General features: G+C 40.5%; 1 non-coding gene across 1 annotated transcript; it reads left to right on the top strand.

The window, feature by feature from the left end:
* The first annotated feature begins 4,361 nt into the window (after positions 1-4,361).
* Positions 4,362-4,436, top strand: trnat-ugu (transfer RNA threonine (anticodon UGU)). The gene has a single exon. It is a non-coding gene; the product is annotated as a tRNA-Thr (tRNA).
* The last annotated feature ends 6,544 nt before the right edge of the window (positions 4,437-10,980 follow it).

Genomic DNA, 10,980 nt, shown 5'->3' with positions numbered 1-10,980 from the left:
TGACTTGGTACCCATACCCCCTGTATATAGACTCATTATCATTATTTTTATTGTGTTACTTTTTATTTTAATGTGACTATTTATTACTTTAGTTTATTGAGTAAATATTTTCTTAACTCTTTCTTGAACTGCATTGTTGGTTAAGGGCTTATAAGTAAGCATTTCACTGTAAGGTCTGTTGTATTTGGTGCATGTGACAAATACAATTTGATTTGATGTGGAATCGTGTTTTTTTCCTAATGAAGCAATTAAAAGTTATACTTTTTCAGAATGAAAGGGTATTATTCATTTAAAAGTGCTAAAATCTATGCGGAAATTGCAGATTGCACCTTTCAAATGAAGTACATAAAGTATAAAGTATTTGGTAATCAGTAACATGAATATGGCATGTTGTTATTTATTTCAAGCTAATATTGGTGCAATGTGACTTTCTTTGTTGTAGTGCTGAATACACACATCAACTCTGGACACTCTGAAGATGATGATGGTAAATATTTGTTCACTTCATCAAGCCTCCATCTCTTAATGCTTCATCCTATTTCTTTATTTCTGATTTTTAAAGTTGATTTTTGCTGGACATATTTTTAGTTTTTGTTTCTCGAAACAACATTTGTAAGGCAATTGTTTCATGCTGGTTTGATTTTGAACAGCTCCCAGATATTCAGTGGAGAGTCTGTCACTCTCAGATGTGACATACAGGGGGGAGGAGTCACTGACTGGGAGTACAGATGGTTAACACCCAGTCCAGATCAATGCCCACAGAAAGAACATGAATGTATTATCAGTGCAGCTGAGTTTTCCCACAGTGGTGACTACAGTTGTCTGGGTTTACATCAGCAGCAGGATTCTAAATGGAGTGATGCAGTCAGACTGACAGTGACACATATTTCATCTTATCTCTCATTCACATCAGTGCCTCCATTCTTATAACCACTTGACATTGGGCCCCATTTTAAGGATGCTGTTTAGTTGTTTTAAAAACATATGTTGTGTGTTTCTGCAGCTCTGCCCAAAGCTACACTGACTGTAGAACCAAACCCTGTGTTCCCTGGAGAGACAGTTACTCTGACGTGTTCAGTAGGGTCTGACAGTATCTGGAACTATCAGTGGTACAAAGACAGGAATGATAATGTAGTATCCCAGTCTGTCAGACACATTATAACAGGAGACACTCTCACCATCAATGGATCAACAGTGAATGAGGGTCCCTACTGGTGTCAGGGAGAGAGAGAGTCCAGACCCACTTCTTCATCCATCAGTGACCCTGTCACTATCACTGTCAATGGTGAGCAGTGTCATACAGATAGACACTATTTACATTAACCTCTATGGGCTAGGTGGGACGCAAGCGTCCCACCCGTGGTGCACTCCATCAACAGCAGGTGCATTTCAAGAGCGGCAAATTTGAATCCAAATAAATGTCAAAATTCAAATTTTTCAAACATACAACTATTTTACACCCTTTGAAAGATAAACATCTCCTTAATCTAACCACGTTTTACGATTTCAAAAAGGTTTTACGGCGAAAGCATAAATTTAGAGTATGTTAGGACAGTACATTTACAAGAGTTGTGTGTAATGTTTTGTCAATTCAAAGACAGGGTCACCAAAACCATAAAACCAGCTAAAATGATGCACTAACCTTTTACAATCTCCATCAGATGACACTCCTAGGACATTATGTTAGACAATGCATGCATTTTTAGTTCTATCAAGTTCATATTCATATCCAAAAACAGCGTTTTACTATGGCATTGATGTTGAGGAAATCGTTTCCCTCCAATAACCGGCAGTCAAGTCAGCACCACAAATTAAATAATTAAAATTAGAAAACATTGGTAAAATATTATATTGTCATTTAAAGAATTATAGATTTACATCTCTTGAACGCAATCAACTTGCCAGATTTAAAAATAACCTTACTGGGAAATCACACTTTGCAATAATCTGAGCACTGCGCCCAGAAAAATATGCGTTGCGATACAGACTAGCCGTCATGTTGGGGAGATCTAAAATCGAAAATACTATGTAAATAATCCATTACCTTTGATTCTCTTCATCAGATGTCACTTCCAGGTATCACAGGTCCATAACGAATGTAGTTTTGTTCAAAAAAGCTCATCATTTATGTCCAAAAATCTCCGTCTTGTTAGCACATGATCTAAGCCCGCCGGACTTCACTTCATGAACGAGGGGGAAAAATATATTTACGTTCGTTCAAACATGTCAAACGTTGTATAGCATAAATCATTAGGGCTTTTTTTAACCAGAACATGAATAATATTCAAGGTGGACGAATGCATTCTCTTTTATAACGTATTGGAACGAGGGTACCCAACATGAACTCGCGCGCCAGGTGTCTAATGGGCCATCATCGTTCCATGGCTCTTGTTCGGTCAGATCTCCCTCCAGAAGACTCAAAACACTTTGTAAAGGCTGGTGACATCTAGTGGAAGCAATAGGAAGTGCCAAAATATTCCTCAGCCCCTGTGTTTTTCAATGGCATAGGTTTAAAGGTAATACAACACATCAGGTATCCACTTCCTGTCAGAAAATGTCTCAGGGTTTTGCCTGCCAAATGAGTTCTGTTATACTCACAGACACCATTCAAACAGTTTTAGAAACTTTAGAGTGTTTTCTATCCATATATAATAAGTATATGCATATTCTAGTTACTGGGTAGGATTAGTAACCAGATTAAATTGGGTACATTTTTTTATCCAGCCGTGCAAATACTGCCCCCTAGCCCCAACAGGTCAATCATGGTCTGTGTGTCAGTATTCATAGTTATGATAGAAAAACATAGACATGTTTAATTAAAGAAGTATGGTGATCATATTTTGGAAAGATTGGTGCTCTAACTACATTTAATCATGATCAGATTCTATGTATGAATCAACTAACTACATTTAATCATGATAGAATCTGCTCTATGTATGAATCAACTAACTACATTTAATCATGATAGAGCAGATTCTATGTATGAATCAACTAACTACATTTAATCATGATAGAGCAGATTCTATGTATGAATCAACTAACTTCATGTGTCTTTCTACAGCTCTGCCTGTGGCCTCAGTGAGTGTCTCTCCTCAGGGTCTCCTCTACACTGGAGAGACAGTTACTCTGATGTGTTCAGTAGGGTCTGACAGTAGCTGGAACTATCAGTGGTACAAAGACAGGAATGATAATGTATTGTCCCAGTCTGTCAGACACACTATAACAGGATACACTCTCACCATCAGGAGAGCTGCTGAGTCTGACCAGGGTCGGTACTGGTGTGAAGGGAACAGAGTGTCTAGACCCACATCTTCACAACCAAGTGATCCTGTCACTCTCACAGTAAAAGGTGAATTACTTTGTTGTGCTTTATTGATGTTGTTGACTGATTATATTGAGTCAATCATGGTCTGCATGTCAGAATTCTTAGTTACAGTGAGCTCTAAAATTATTGGGACAGTGAAATATTTTCTGTGAAGAAATAACAAACATATTGTTAATTTAGTACAGTACAGAGTCATTGTTTATACACCTATTTCTATTGAGAGGAGTCTGTCCTGTACACTGACTCCTAAACTTCATGTTTGAACATAAAGGAAAACATTTATATAGAGGTTTCATCTTTGTATCTGTGCCATTATGGTGTCTGTTACAACACGGGCAGCACATCTACATGTTAATGTTGCATGGTCCATGTTCTACCAACTGTGTTACAGAGGACCACCATGTGGGTAGTGGACACTTCAGGAAAAAGTGTAGAGTATTGAGATGAATAGCCAACAGGGGGCTCCAACCCTCTAAGAACCCAAACACTGACATGTATTTGACCAAAACACTACTTTTACTATATACTTCTCTACTGTACTGTACTCTACTGTACTGTACCCTTCTCTACTGTACTCTACTGCACTGTACCCTACTCTATTGTACTGTAATCTATTGAACTGTACCCACCGGCTGGCCGAGCTGCCCTACTCCGTACTCTACTGAACTGTACTCTACTGTACTCTAGTTGAATGTACTGTACTGTGCTCTGCTGAACTACACCCTATTCTATTGTACTGTACCCTACTCTATTGTACTGTACTCTACTGTACTGTACCCTACTCTACTGTACTCTACTGAACTGTACTCTACTCTAGTTGAATGTATTGCACTATACTCTACTGAACTGTTACCTACTGTACTGCGCTCTACTGAACTATACCCTACTCTGTTGTACTGTACTCTACTGTACTCTGCTGAACTGTACCCTACTCTACTGTACTGTGCTCTACTGAACTATACCCTACTCTATTGCTCTGTGCTCTACTGTACTATACCCTACTCTATTGTACTCTGCTCGACAGTACTGTACCCTTGTCCCGTGTGGCTCAGTTGGTAGAGTGATGGTGTTTGTAACGCCAGGGTTGTGGGTTCGATTCCCACGGGGGACCAGTACGGAGAAAAATTTATGAAATGGATGGAATGTATGCATTCACTACTGTAAGTCGCTCTGGATAAGAGCGTCTGCTAAATGACTCAAATGTAAATGTAATGTGCACTACTGTACTGTAGACTACTCTATTGTACTGTACTCTACTGAAGTGTAACCTTCTCTGCTCTACTGAACTGTACCCTACTCTATTGCACTGTGCTCTACTGCACTGTACCCTACTCTACTGTACTGTGCTCTACTGAACTATACCCTACTCTATTGTACTGTACTCTACTGCACTCTATTGAACTGTAACCTACTCTACTGTACTGTGCTCTACATAACTATACCCTACCCCATTGCACTGTGCTCTACTGAACTGTACCCTACTATATTTTACTGTGATCTACTGAACTGTACCCTACTCTATTGTACTGTGCTCATCTGAACTGTACCCTACTATATTGAACTATGCACTACTGTACCCTACTATATTGTACTGTACTCTACTGTACTGTACCCTACTGTTCTGTACCCTACACTACTGACCTGTGCTCTACTGAAATACAACCTGCTCTATTGTACTGAACTGTAACCTAATCTACTGTACTGTACTCTACTGAACTCTACCCTACTCATTTGTACTGTGCTGTACTGTACCCTACGAATTTGTACTGTGCTGTACTGTACCCTACTCATTTGTACTGTGCTCTACTGTTCTGTAACCTACTCTATTGCTCAGTGCTCTACTGTTTTGTACCCCGCTCTACTGTTCTGTACCCTACTCTATTGCACAGTGCTCTACTGTTCTGTACCCCACTCTATTGTACTGTACTCTACTGTATTGTACCCTACACCACTGTACTGTACCCTACACTAATGAACTATACCATACTCTATTGTACTGTACTGTACCCTAATCTACTGTACCGTGCTCTGTTGAACTGTACCCTACTCTATTGCACTGTGCTCTACTGTACTGTACCCTACTCTATTGTACTGTGCTCAACTGAACTGTAGCCTACTCTATTGTACTGTTCTGTACCCTAATTCTCTGTACTATGCTCTACTTAACTGTAGCCTAATCTACTGTACTGTGCTCGACTGAACTATACCCTACTCTATTGTATTGGTTATCTTATGCTTGTGTGCAGATTCTCTGCCATGGAAACCCATATCATGAAGCTCCCGACGAGCATTTATTGTGCTGAGTCTGCTTCTAGAGTCAGTTTGGAATGCAGTAGTTAGCATTTCAACTGATGACAGACTATTTTTACGCGCTCCGCACTTCGGCACTTGACGGTCCCGTTCTGTGCGCTTGTGTGGCCTACCATATTGCAGCTGAGCCGTTGCTGCTCCTAGATGTTTCCACTTCACAATAACAGCACTTACAGTTGACCGGGTTAGCTCTAGCATGGCAGAAATATGACAAACTGACTTGTTAGACAGGTGGCATCCTATGACGGTATCACATTGAAAGTCACTGAGCTCTTCAGTAAGGCCATTCTACTGCCAGTGGTTGGCTATGGAGATTGCATGGCTGTGTGCTTGATTTTATACACGTCAGCAACAGCTGTGGCTGAAAATGCCGAATCCACTCATTTGAAAGTGTGTCCACATACTTTTGCATATATAGTTTATATGTCTAACATAACAGTTACCGTACTTCTTACTGAAGTCAGGTCATACTTTGGAAAGATTGTTGCTCTGACTGCATTTGTCTTTATATAAATTGATGTACATTCTAACTGAATGGAGTCAACATATGTAAAATATACTTTTATCACAATGTTACAGCATCAGCTGAATTACCAGGCATGTATCCAGATGTTTTGTGCTTTATTTTCACAGCTCTTCCCAAAACTACTCTGACTGTAAAGCCAAACCCTGCATACCCTGGAGAGAAAGTCACTCTGACGTGTTCAACGCGGTCTGGCAGTAATTGGAACTATCAGTTGTACAAAGACAGGAATTATAATGTAGTGTCCCAGTCTGTCAGACACACTATAACAGGAGACACCCTCACCATCAGTAGAGCTGCTGAGTCTGACCAGGGTCGGTACTGGTGTGAAGGGAACAGAGCGTCTAGACCCACATCTTCACAACCAAGTAATGCTGTTACTCTCACAGTAAAAGGTGAGTTACTTTGTGCTTTTTTTGTCATAAAGATGGCCACTATTTATATTGTGTCAGAATTCTTAGTTAAAGTATTGGGGCAGTGTTTGGACAGTGTTGGGACAGTATTGTTCTGTGAAGTCTCCAATCTCCAAAGCAATAACAAACATATTGTTAATTTAGTATAGTACAGAGTCATTGTTTATACACCTATTTCTATTGAGAGGAGTCTGTCCTGTACACTGACTCCTAAACTTCATGTTTGAACATAAAGGAAAACATTTATATAGAGGTTTCATCTTTGTATCTGTGCCATTATGGTGTCTGTTACAACACGGGCAGCACATCTACATGTTAATGTTGCATGGTCCATGTTCTACCAACTGTGTTACAGAGGACCACCATGTGGGTAGTGGACACTTCAGGAAAAAGAGTAGAGTATTGAGATGAATAGCCAACAGGGAGGTTCCAACCCTCTAAGAACCCAAACATTAACATCTATTTGACCAAAACACTACTACAACTATATTTTACTCTACTCTACTGTACCCTTCTCTACTGTTCTGTACCCTACTCTAATGTACTGTGATCATCTGAACTGTACCCTACTCTATTGTAGTGTGCTCTACTGAACTGTACCCTACTCTGTTGTAGTGTGCTCTACTATACTGTACCCTACTCTGTTGTACTGTGCTCTACTTAACTGTACCCTTCTCTGTTGTACTGTGCTCTACTATACTGTACCCTACTCTATTATACTGTGCTGTACTTAACTGTAGCCTAATTGTACTGTGCTCTACTTAACTGTACCCTAATTGTACTGTGCTCTACTTAACTGTACCCTACTCTATTGTACTGTGCGCTACTGTACCCTACTCTACGGTACTCTAGTTGAATGTATTGCACTGTGTTCTACTGAACTGTACCCTACTCTGTTGTACTGTGCTCTACTGAACTATACACTGCTCTATTGCACTGTACTCTAATGAACTGTACCCTATACTACTATACTGTGCTATTCTGAACTGTACCCTACTCTATTGCACTGTGCTCTACTGAACTATACCCTACTCTATTGTACTCTACTGTACTCTAGTTGAATGTATTGCACTGTGTTCTGCTGAACTGGGCCCTACTCTATTGCACGGTGGTCAACTGAACTGTACATTATTCTATTGTACTGTACACTACCGTACTATACTATACTGTACCCTACTCTATTGCGCTGTGCTCTACTGTACTGTGCTCAACTGAACTGTACCCTACTCAATTGGACTGTACTCTACTGTACTGTACCCTACTCTATTGTAGTGTGCTCAACTGAACTGCACCCTACTCTATTGCACTGTGCTCTACTGTACTGTACCCTACTCTATTGTACTGTACTTTACTGTACTCTACTGTACCCTACACTATTGACCTGTGCTCTACTGAACTATACCCTACTCTACTGTACTGTACCCTAATCTACTGTAATGTGCTCTTCTGAACTGTACCCTACTCTATTGCACTGTGCTCTACTGTAGTGTACCCTACTCAACTGTACTCTACTGTACTGTACACTACACTTCTGACCTTTGCTCTCCTGAACTGTAGCCTACTCTATTGTACTGTACTCTACTGTTTTTTACCCTATTCAACTGTACTCTACCCTAATCAACTGTGCTGTGCTCTACTGAACTGTACCCAACACTACTTACCTGGCTCTACTGGACTATACCCTACTCTATTGTACTGTACTGTCTGTAGCCCATTCACAGAGGACCACCATGTGGGTTGTGGACACATCAGGAAATTGAGTAGAGTATTGAGATGAATAGCCAACAGGGGGCTTCAACCCTCTAAGACCCCAAACATTGACATCTATTTGACCAAAACACTACTACTACTATATACTACTCTACTGTACTGTACCCTACTGTACCCTACTGTACTGTACCCTACTCTATTGCACTGTACTCTACTGTACTGTACCCTATACTACTGACCTGTGCTCTACTGACCTATACCCTACTCTACTGTACTGTGCTCATCTGAACTGTACCCTACTCTATTGTACTGTGCTGCACTGTACCCTACACTATTGCACTGTACTCCACTTAACTGTACCCTACTATTTTGTTTTGAGCTCTACTGAACTGCACCCTACTCTCTTGCACTGTACTCTACTGTACTGTACCCTACTCAACTGTACTCTACTGTACTGTACCCTATACTACTGACCTGTGCTCTACTGACCTATACCCTAATCTACTGTACTGTGCTCATCTGAACTGTACCCTACTCTATTGTACTGTGCTGTACTGTACCCTACACTATTGCACTGTACTCCACTTAAATGTACCCTACTGTTTTGTACTGTACTGTACCCTACTATATTGTACTGTACTCTACTGTACTGTACCCTACTGTTCTGTACCCTACACAACTGACCTGTGCTCTACTGAAATATACCCGACTCTATTGTACTGAACTGTAACCTAATCTACTGTACTGTACTCTACTGAACTGTACCCTACTCATTTGTACTGTGCTGTACTGTACCCTACTCTATTGTACTATGCTCTACTGTACTGTACCCTACTCAACTGTACTGTACTGTATCCGACACTACTGACCTGTGCTCTACTGAACTATACCATACTCTATTGTACTGTACTGTACCCAAATCTACTGTACCGTGATCTTTTGAACTGTACCCTACTCTATTGTACTGTGCTCAACTGAACTGTAGCCTACTCTTTTGTACTGTACTGTACCCTACTCAACTGTACTGTACCCTAATTCTCTGTACTATGCTCTACTGAACTGTTGCCTAATCTACTGTACTGTGCTCGACTGAACTGTACCCTACTCTATTGTACTGTACTATACTGTACCCTAATCTACTGTACTGTGCTCTACTGAACTATACCCTGCTCTATTGTATTGGTTATCTTATGCTTGTGTGCAGATTCTCTGCCATGGAAACCCATATCATGAAGCTCCCGACGAGCATTTATTGTGCTGAGTTTGCTTCTAGAGGCAGTTTTGGACGCAGTTGTTAGCGTTTCAACCGATGACACACTATTTTTACACGCTCCGCACTTCGGCACTTGACGGTCCCGTTCTGTGCGCTTGTGTGGCCTACCATATTGCAGCTGAGCCATTGTTGCTCCTAGACGTTTCCACTTCACAATAACAGCACTTACAGTTGACCGGGTTAGCTCTAGCATGGCAGAAATATGACAAACTGACTTGTTAGACAGGTGGCATCCTATGACGGTATCACATTGAAAGTCACTGAGCTCATCAGTAAGGCCATTCTACTGCCAGTGTTTGTCTATGGAGATTGCATGGCTGTGTGCTTGATTTTATACACGTCAGCAACAGCTGTGGCTGAAAATGCCGAATCCACTAATTTGAAAGGGTGTCCACATACTTTTGCATATATAGTTTATATGTCTAAAATAACAGTTACCGTACTACTTACTGAAGTCAGGCAATACTTTGGAAAGATTGTTGCTCTGACTGCATTTGTCTTTATATAAATGTATGTAAATTCTAACTGAATGGAGTCAACATATGTCAAATATACTTTTATCACAACGTTACAGCATCAGCTGAATTACCAGGCATGTATCCAGATGTTTTGTGCTTTATTTTCACAGCTCTTCCCAAATCTACTCTGACTATAAAGCCAAACCCTGCATACACTGGAGAGACAGTTACTCTGACGTGTTCAACGCGGTCTGGCAGAAATTGGAACTATCAGTGGTACAAAGACTGGAATTATAATGTAGTATCCCAGTCTGTCAGACACACTATAACAGGAGACACCCTCACCATCAGTAGAGCTGCTGAGTCTGACCAGGGTCGGTACTGGTGTGAAGGGAACAGAGCGTCTAGACCCACATCTTCACTACCAAGTAATGCTGTTACTCTCAAAGTAAAAGGTGAGTTACTTTGTGTTTTTTGTCATAAAGATGGCCACTATTTATATTGAGTCAGAATTCTTAGTTAAAGTATAGGGACAGTGTTGGGACAGTATTGGTACAGTGTTGGGACAGTATTGGTACAGTGTTGGGACAGTGTTGTTCTGTGAAGTCTCCAATCTCCAAAGCAATAGCAAACATATTGTTAATTTAGTATAGTACAGAGTCATTGTTTATACACCTATTTCTATTGAGAGGAGTCTGTCCTGTACACTGACTCCTAAACTTCATGTTTGAACATAAAGGAAAACATTTATATAGAGGTTTCATCTTTGTATCTGTGCCATTATGGTGTCTGTTACAACACGGGCAGCACATCTACATGTTAATGTTGCATGGTCCATGTTCTACCAACTGTGTTACAGAGGACCACCATGTGGGTAGTGGACACTTCAGGAAAAAGAGTAGAGTATTGAGATGAATAGCCAACAGGGGGCTTCAACCCTCTAAGAACCCAAACATTAACATCTATTT

This window comes from Salmo salar, chromosome 18, assembly GCF_965601325.2.
Source record: "Salmo salar chromosome 18, fSalSal1, whole genome shotgun sequence".
Lineage (NCBI taxonomy): Eukaryota > Metazoa > Chordata > Actinopteri > Salmoniformes > Salmonidae > Salmo > Salmo salar.
Note: the sequence above shows the minus strand (reverse complement) of the source record. Positions and strands in the feature narration are given on the sequence as shown.